The following is a 10,655-nucleotide window of genomic DNA, read 5'->3' as shown; positions in this document are numbered from 1 at the left end:
GATAAATCATTTCTTACCATTCTATTCCATTAAAAAAAAGAAAAATAATTTGTTCGTGGTATGTAACACTTTATATAAAATATATCATGTAACACTTGATATAAAATATAAAAAAAGTTATTTACGGTCAAAATTAGTCAACATGACAACTAAAATGAAACGGAGATACTAGACAACCCTAAAAAGGAAAAATATTAAAAAAAAGGGGGGAATTATTATACTAGACAACCCCTAAAAAATAATAATTAAACGTTTATCAACTTCGTAATTAAAGTTGAAGTATTAACCGTTGGAAAATCAAGTTAAAATTGTTTCAATTTTATCTATAAAATAAATTTTAACTTTAAAGAATTTTCATCCAACTAATATTACTAATTATTATCCAATTTAACTTTTAAAATCTAAAAATATATAATTTTATTATTGATATATTATAATTTAATATAAAGATAAATTGATTAATAATCTATTAAATAATAGATTAACTTTTAAATAATAAATATTTTTAAATGCTGTTATTTTACATTAGTTATTATGTTACGATTCATTTTACATTGTTCTTCCAGTGAGTTTTAATAAATGAAGTCATGAAACGCCCGTAGATTTTTCTTTAATTTTCTTAATTTGGCAAAAATCTTTAAACTTTTTACAACTTTCAGAAAGTTCAAACTATAATGACCATGTCATTCCTTAAGACATAGTGTAACTTAAACTTGACAACAAACAAACTAGATTCAACCAAACTTTACATGACTCGATTTGTTTCTAGTTTCAAAAATGATAATATAGACATATATTTATCTGAAACTTTATAGGCGAACATGGATATCAAAGAAAGGTTTAAGAAATGTCCATTACCCATTCATCGAGCTACACTTTTAGCCATAAAAGAATTTCAATCCATGCTTCTTATTAGATACACTTTATATACCTAAAAATATATATATATATAAAACAGTAAGTAGAACCATTTAGTGAGTAAACGAAAATCTATATTATAAACTGAATGCATATTCCAGTATCTATTCTAATACATAATCTGAATACATATGATATGTATTTTGAGTGTAATCTGAAACATGTTCACACACATATTCTAACGTACAAGGAATTCCTTCTCTAATATTTCTATAATTGCATTCTAACATGCACATAATATGTGGCCTACCCCATAACAGAGATATCTAGATCGATCCCACATGGGGTTACCTTATAAAATATAATAGGTATGTACCCTTATACATGTCTATATGTATTATGAGTACTACCCATTATTTCTATTCTATAATTTCTACAAATTTTATGCATTCAAATGTATATAACATATGACATACCCATACCGGCCAGAGATATCTAAATCGATCCGTATAAAGCAACCTTCTAATAATGCGATAAGTATACATTCATACATATCCAGATGCATTTCAGATATTACCTACCTTTCTATTCTATCCGTTACTCACTTTAAAGAAGTCTTAGATAACCGATCAACTATGAAATATAGTCTTGAGCAGCCTGCTTTTCTCCTGCACATACAATATACATGCACAAATATCAAAAACATAAGATTACCAAAAGGTTATTTGGCATCTCGCTTAAAGGATTTGATATCCAAATAGCCGCTCACTTTCATATTCTAGCTATCTATATGACCTTGGCATTTAACCATAAACACTAAACTTTACTTATCTATGACACAAACTACACATTATTTGCAAAACTAATTGGTTATTTTGACTAAAAGAATCATTTAAACTTAAATACCAACACAGCTTTGGATATCATACAATATACGAGTATTATTAAAGCATAACATATACTTTTGAGATATACTAAGTGTCTAACATGCTTTCTTATGATACCGGATTTACCAATTTTTAAACATATTAAAGGTCTGTTAACTCTTAGGGGGTGCTTGGTTGGAGCTAAGTAATGTCAATGAGAATGGCAAAGGGAATATAATGGGTATCTTTTATTATTATTAAAGTCATTGATAATGCCTGGTATAAATGCAATACAAAACATCTGAAATAATTACATTTTATATAATAATAATATATTTGATAAATAAAAACATTGATCTCGATACCTAGTGATATATATCCGTTTAATTATATACATGTTATGTTGATATTATTATTATTATTATTATTATTATTAATATTGAATAAAATAAATATGGACATGCAGTATGGTAAGTTATAAAATGAAGAGATGAACTGGTAACTACTCGAGAGAAAAAAAAAGGTAGGTAATGGATTTTTAATACCCCCAAAATTGTGGGTAATGGAGTATGAGCCAGTTTTGAGTAATGATTGATTATATTATACTTAACCAACCATGTTTTTTCATTCCCTTTGCTATTCCCCACCCCCAAAACCCCCCAGGCACCCCCTTAATCTTTTACATGTGTAATTTCAATGCTACAATAGTTAATATATAATTTTATTATTATCAAAATAAGATAATAATTATGTGAGTAGTACCGATTTTAAACTAAAACTCAGTTTCAATATAAAAAGGGCATCTTTTCTTTTAATCTTCTTTTGCTTTTTCTTCTTCACATACATGACACACACACCTTATTTTTCACACACTCCTAATATGTGTAATATAAGGGATTAAACTTCATTCATATACTTATCTTCTAAATATAATGAAGTTGCTTTTTAGATCATTAGCTTTCTATACAACCACAATTAGTCCATGATAAATGTTATAGTACCCTTACGTAGAGACTTGTTAAATTAAGTTACATATGTATATCTAATACATTAATTACATCATTTTAATAATACATGAATTTCTTAAATCATAGAATGCTTATTTGTAGTTATATTAAATTTTTGGGTGTTACAAATCATAAAATGCTTTTTAGCTTTAACAAAATACATACGATGTTAATGAATTAAGAGTTACAGTACGGTACCCACGCGATACGCGACGGTGTAATGGCTACGGCGGTGGTGCATGCGGCGGTATTAGTGGAGGTGGCGGCGGCGGTGACGGTTGGTGGAGGTGGGTGTTAATGGCGGCGGAGATTGGTGGTGGCGGTGGCAGCAACATTTATTGATGTAATTTGGTTTTGATGAAACTTAAAAAGTTAAACAAAAAGGCTATTTGTTTTATAATATAAGTATAGATAATGTAGGTATAGGTATAGATATAGACGAACACATAAGACGACTTGAAAGTTGGACACACGGAATAACATTTGATTGCTTTTAAAAATAATTTGTTGGTTCAGTGTGATGAAATAGTTTGATGATGTATTGCTGAGGTGGCCGGTGTGCTCAGGGAAACTGAGTACACCATTGGAGATCTAATAAATTTGTAAAAGAACCCAAATTTCAATAATAATGGACGTCTCCAATTATCTATACTATCTTATAATAATTATCACACACTCTCTCTCATAAAAGTGTTAGATGTAAAATTATCATTTTATCCTTGATAAATTAATTTACATCATCAATCCTTTAACTTTTAAAATATCTCCATGACCTCTTTACATCAGTTACATTTATATCAATTAGTTACATCTACCACCAACACTCTACCACCACCACCACGACCGCCATCACCATCAAACTGTTGCCGCACTGCACGAATACAATGCTAGTCTTAACAAAAAAGTTAAAACCCCTCCCATTCATTTTGATCCAAATATTTGAAAATATAAAGTTAAAGAAAATGATAAATCCTTCTAACTAAATAACCCTAATAATCCTTCTAAAACATTAAGAAGGTGACATGTGGTATCCACTAATTCTCTTTCTTAATCCTGTCTTCTGATATTTTCACATGTCATCATCTCATAGTTAAAATAATTATTAAGTTATTTGGTTAGGAAGATTAATGATTTCCCAAAGTTAAAACCCCTCCCATTCATTTTCATCCAAATATTTTTAACTTTTAAAATATCTCAACGACCTCTTTACATCAATTACATTTATATCAATTAGTTACATCCACCACCACCACGACCACTAGCTGCCGCATTACACGAATACAATGCTAGTTAAAAAAAAAAAAAAAATTTCAAACCCCTGCCATTCATTTTCATCCAAATATTTGAACATATCCCTTGTGTTCAAAGTACAAATTCCACACTCGCCATTAAATAGAAAGTAGTAGGTAAAACCGTAAAACTATCATTTAATTTATTTTCACTAATAAAGTTAAACTTAATACAATTTTTCTTTCCTTAATTGAGACCCTTTTTATCCTTTCCTATCATCTTATCTTCATCTACCTCATGAGAATCATATATTTCCATCTAAAAATAATTTCTACCCATATTTCCTAACCATTTTTAAGTTTTATGATCCTTTAGATAAAACATTTTGTATGAGTGGTAGCACATATTAAAAAGTAGTCAAGAAGCCGTATGGAAAGTAACAGTGAATCTTCTTCAGGTAAATCTTTTTTTTTTATACTTATCTTTTCTTTTATTTTTATTTTTTATTTTTTTTGTATATATAGATCTAACTCATGTAATTGTTAAACTATTTTTGCTTTTATTTTCAGATCTAATGTTATTTTATATTTATCTAATTATATCTTATTAGAAATAATATATGACAATTTTAGGGGTGGTGGGATCTCGATGGATATGTTTAAGAAGTTGCTTTGGGAGAGTGTTTTGAAGAAGCTGGTATTGTTGCAATATTCGAGACTTTCTTGAGATTAATGAATAAAGAAATGAATAGATTGGAAGATAAACTTGAATCCTTTCAAATCACCCCAAGTGTGGGTTAGAAGATTTATCCCTTAAAATTATATCATTTCACTTCCTTTCTATCCTAAAACTAAACTCAAGAACACAACTAAAACTAAACTCAAGAACACAACTAATTTTATAATCCATTGTATTCCTTTCTTTTCTTTCCTTAAGTAAAAAACTTAAGAACATAGTGCTAATGTCAAGTTTTTAATATGGGGCATTTTTTTTTACAATTATAATGTAGGCATCTTATAACTGAAAAAAGAAAAAACCATGTCTTTTTCAAAAATGTAATCTGACACACTGGCTTCGGATGTTTCAAGATCATTGAATCGGAAGAAGTTCACTGTGTTGTCTTCAGCCTCATATTGGCTTACCCACATTAAGCTTTCTGAAGCTGCTGGAAAATATCAGTTGTCACTCGGAATTTTCAAACTCGCGCTGGAGGCTGGCTGCGAGGTAAAGACACACTAAAACCCGCGCTGGAGGCTAGCTGCGAGGTAAAGACACCCAATTTTTATGATGATTGTTGTGGCCTTTTCATTGTTTTCGTTAGAATTTTGAAAATTTTGTAACGATAGAAAGAATTTCAAGGGTGTTGGTTTAGTAAACACCGGACTTTGCCATATCAACTCAAGTCTGACATCTTCAACGTCGTCCTTTGCTTGTGTGACAGATTTTCATCTTTTCTCCATTAAAACCGGTGTTGTAGTTACCGGATTTAGTTTTTATTTTTGGTGGCAGAAACCTTGTGTGACAAATTAATTGATGTTGTATTTGTGCATTCAAAAACAAAAATATTACTACTTTATCGGTTGTCTCTATTCTCCATTTGATATATATATATATATAGGTTTTAGGTAAAATAAAACAAGTATTAATGTAAAACAAATAAAACAATAGGTTTTTCTATAGTGATAATCACCGTGCATCATAAAAATCATAGTACATCAATTGTTTCGTGAATCTTCGTGCATCAATTTAACCATGATCTAAGGGTCAAGATCTTGTCCTATTTGTTTTACTTTAATACTTGTTTTATAATACCCAACCCCTATATATATATATAATATCTTTCCGCAACATGCACTATACGTATTGTGGAAAGTTTGATTAAATTAGTTTTGATAAAATAAAAAACTTGTTCCATGACCGTTTTACAAAAAGAAAAAACAATTGTCCATCCTAAATTCCAATATAATCCTCTTAAAATGCTAATGATGATTTATACCTTGTTGACCAATTTATAAATGAGGTGATCATGTTATCAGAAATTAGCCTCCTAAATGTTGTAAACTCTTGGGTTGTTGTCTTGAAACTCAAACTCCCCTGCTAGGTTATGACATAACTAACAAAACCGTCTTTCAACTACTGAGTTTAAACCAATACACAAATAAGCATTCTTTTCTCTTAGTTGTCACGTAAATAACATTATAGTCGTAGCTACGTAGTTGTTTGACAACCGCCCCTCGTTATACCTCCACCGTTGGAGAGCCTCACGCCTATTGAACCTGATAGACCTATGATCATATAACTAAAACATATGATTAGAATGGGTAACAACCAGTGGCGTTTTACATATATAGAAGGTAAACGTGAAAAACACACTCAAAGAGAACTTTTCTTATCTTTTCAAGAGCACCAACTTGACCATAAACGATATTAAAACCTTCACTCTCCGACCTCTTCCATCTAGATATCTTTTTTTTATTGACGTCATCCTTACTTGGATTAGCCTGACACTTCATGGAGACACATGACCATGACTCTTGACATCTGGGTGGCGTCATAAAATCTTCATCGCCGTCATCGATTATCATGTCTTCTAGCTGCTGACTATTCCATCTCGTTATCTTCTTCCATCCATCATCGGTAAAGTGATTCGACCGATCTTCCGACCTAGCCACTATTGAAATCTTATACCAACTTCAATTCTAAATAATCAAACATATTTGCCTTGTAGAACTATCTCCTCGTTAGGTGTTTCGGCGATTGCTTCAAAAGGGTAGTACAACGAGTGAAATCTTCCCGCTTCTGAAAGAACAACGGCGATAATCGCAAATGATTTACAGACAGTCATTGTTGTGTCATCATCTCTCTTCAGGTTAGCTTCTTCACTCAAGCACATAACACTTTCATTTAGTTCGTTAAAGGAAAACGTTGGGAATTTCGGATACTTAAAATGAGCATCAACTTGTCTTGAATCATGGATCAATGGAGTCTTCCCAGCCCTTCAAGTTGATGCTGACTTTAAGTATCCAGAATTCCCAACGTTTTCCTTTAATGAACTAAATGAAAGTGTTATGTACTTGAGTGAAGAAGTTGACCCGAACAGAGATGATGACACAACAATGACTGTCTGTAAATCATTCGCGATTATCGCCGATGTTCTTTCAGAAGCCTCAAGATTTTGTTGGGTGTACTACCTTTTTGAAGCAATCGCCGAAACACCTAACGAAGAGATAATTCTACAAGGCAAATATGTTCGATTGTTTAGAAGTTGGTATAATATTTCAATAGTGGCTTGGAGGTCAGAAGATCAGTTGAATTTACCGATGATGAATGGAAGAAGATAAGGGGATGGAATTGTCAACGGCTAAAAGACATGATAATCGATGATGGCGATGAAGATTTTATGACGCCATCCAGATGTCGGGAGTCATGGTCATGCGTCTTCATGAAGTGTAAGGCTAATCCAAGTCAGGATGACGTCAGTAAAGAAAAGATATCTCGAAGGAAGAGGTTGGAGGGTGAAGGTGTTAAGATCGTTTATGGTCAAGTTGGTGCTCTTGAAAAGATAAGAGAAGTTCTTTTTGAGTGAGTTTTTCACGTTTACCTTCTATATATGTAGAACCGCCACTCGTTGTTACGCATTCTAATAATATGTTTTAGTTATATGATGATAGGTCTAGCGGGTTCAATAGGCGTGAGGCTCTTCAATGGTGGAGGTATAACGAGGAGCGGTTGTTGTTTGGGGTCAGATTTTCTATAACTAGGATCTTGACCAAGGATATTGCTAACATAAATTTGTGTTGTACACGATAATACTTTTTGTATTTTGCAGAATCCTAAATTCAACATCAAGATCCAAGATGTTTGAAACATCTCCAACGATCGAAAATATGTCAACATTTATTCAGCGATAGAGTAAACAAGCAATCCCACAAAAATTGCAACAGACTTAAAGAATAAACGTGTCAAGGAAGACTCAACGTCTATTTTTCAACTTCAACACGTTGAATGAATTCACACGGAAGATCCTGGATATTTCGGGGAGTTAGTTAGCTTTTTACATTATAAATAATGAGTGATTGATCGAAATTAGAGATCTGCTCATACACTTGTATTCGCACACACTCATTCACTGCATACTTATTTTCATTTTCGTTCATTAGCTCGATCAATTCACTCTCACTTTCATTCTATTGTAATCAACTAAGATAATAATAAAAGAAGGGATAAGTATTTTGGAATGTAACAAACTTTGATCGAAAGTTTATAGTAGGAAATAACTAAAGTTATATGTATTGTATGTAAACAACTCGAAAATAATGTTTATTGTATGTAAGAAAATGTATTCAACCAATTAAAATCAGACAAGTGACACCTATATATGGTTGCCACATATGTTTTCTTACATACAATAAACATTTTTTAAAGTTGTTTACATACAATACACACAACTTTAGTTATTTCCTACTATAGACATTCGTCCAAAGTTTGTTACATTCGAGGATACTTATCCCATAAAAGAACTAAGGAAGAGTCGATTGAATCCTCCCGGGTTTTTTTTTTTTTACCTGAGATCACTTAACTGGATCAAGGGTTTTTCCTCATCAACAAAATTCTGGTGTCTTTATTCTTTATCGCATTTCTTTAAGATCCTAGCTTTAATCTGCATTACTTTGCATTATTTTCAAACGTTTTCTTAATTAGGAAATAACTAAAGTCGTGTGTATTGTATGTAAACAACTCAAAATAAAGTTTATTGTATGTAAGAAAGCATATGTGACAACCATTTATAAGTGCCACTTGTCATATTTTAATTGGTTTGATACATTTTTTTACATACAATAAACATTATATCGAGTTGATTACATACAATAAAGATAACTTTAGTTATTTCCTACTATAGACATTCATCCAAAGTTTGTTACATTCCAAGATACTTATCCCAATTAATTTAATCAAACTTTCCACAATACATATAGTGCATGTTGCTGAAAGATATTTACAAATTCATTTTGAAAATTTGACTTGATACTTATATATATATATATATATATATATATATATATATATATATATATATATGGTGAAAATCAAATGAGAATCAACTTAAAATGAGAATACTTAAAAACTACATTTTAATGCATTAAAAGTGAAAGGACTGGACTCGATAAAAGAAAACACAAAATTTTATTTTTATTTTTATAGAGCTTCCGCACTGCAGCGCAGTGGGGGCTGCACATGCCCACTGCGGCGCAGTGGGAATTCACTGACCTGCGCGACAAAATCCCCCACTGCAGCGCAGTGAAGGCTGCACATGCCCACTGCGGCGCAGTGGGAACCTGCTGTTCCTGTTCTCATTTCCAAAACCACAATTTGACACTTTAAGTCACTTGAAAGACATTCATCTCATTTCCAACCTTTTAAAACATTAACTAAAACTTCAAATCGTATAGCACATTTTTACATCAAGATTTAACATCAATGCATCATTCACAACTACATTGCCCACCATATGGGTCTAATGTCCAACTTGGGTAAACAACCAAAATGACCAAGTTAACCATCAAAAACTTGTGACTCGATCTTGAAAACCTTTACAACCTGAAATTTGTTCAAACCAGCCAAAACAAGGCATTTCCAAAATGACCAAATCAATACCAAAAGCCATAGATGAGGTGGGATATCTAATCATCTACACAATGTACCAATCTACCTTCAAATCTTCCAAAAGTCTTTAGCTTCAAACTCTAAACAATCAACTCAGTTCCTTCTCCCGGAACCGCCTATAAGAGAATTAAACAACTAAAAATATAAGCAAAGGCTTAGTGAATATACTTGCATACATTTATGAACACGAAGGAGGGCAACGCACAAAGGACTATTTCATGTAACCTATGACACCGTCATGTCACATTTACATACTCACCTTTGCACTCTACGCTATACATGGATCCATATAAGCTAAACAAACATAATCAATATCAACTATCGGGATTCTTAGGTCCCGGAGGTTCTTAGGCCTAATTCGGAAGGGGTTCTTAGGCCCTACTAAATCAACTATCGGGATTCTTAGGTCCCGGAGGTTCTTAGGCCTCATACACACTATGCCCCACATGGGCTTAACGCCAAATCAATTACCACATATGGACACAACTCAACATCATATGGTAATTGACCCAACGTATACATAAGGGTATGCAAATATACGCACCTCCTCCGCAACTAGAACAATAACTTGATAACAAGATAAAGCACCAATATAAGCTTCAACCTATAATCATATCATAATGTGCATAAGCTTTTATTCATAATTCTTAACTAACTCAACCTACTCATAATTATCCATCACTTGCCTTTTCTAAATCCAAACCCAACCCATTTGTCATTGAGTTACTTTTACTTTCAACAATTTCATTAGGTAGCTCAATCTGCCACTTTCATCAACATTTCACAACTTGTGAAATTTCACTTTTCTCATAAATCAATATTATTACATGAGCATATCAATTTCTTAGCCAAACTCATTATACACAATGACAAACTAGGTTATCTAAGAATTTAGAAAAAAATTATACATAAATCAAATTCTAGCAAAACCCCCAATTTTGGGATACTCCATGAACCCTAATTTCAAAATAAAAGATAAGAACTAGGTTAGGGAATCAATACCTCAAGATTCAAAGAACTATTTCAAGAC

Source organism: Erigeron canadensis, chromosome 8 (genome assembly GCF_010389155.1).
Source record: "Erigeron canadensis isolate Cc75 chromosome 8, C_canadensis_v1, whole genome shotgun sequence".
NCBI lineage: Eukaryota > Viridiplantae > Streptophyta > Magnoliopsida > Asterales > Asteraceae > Erigeron > Erigeron canadensis.
This window is presented reverse-complemented; position numbering follows the sequence as displayed.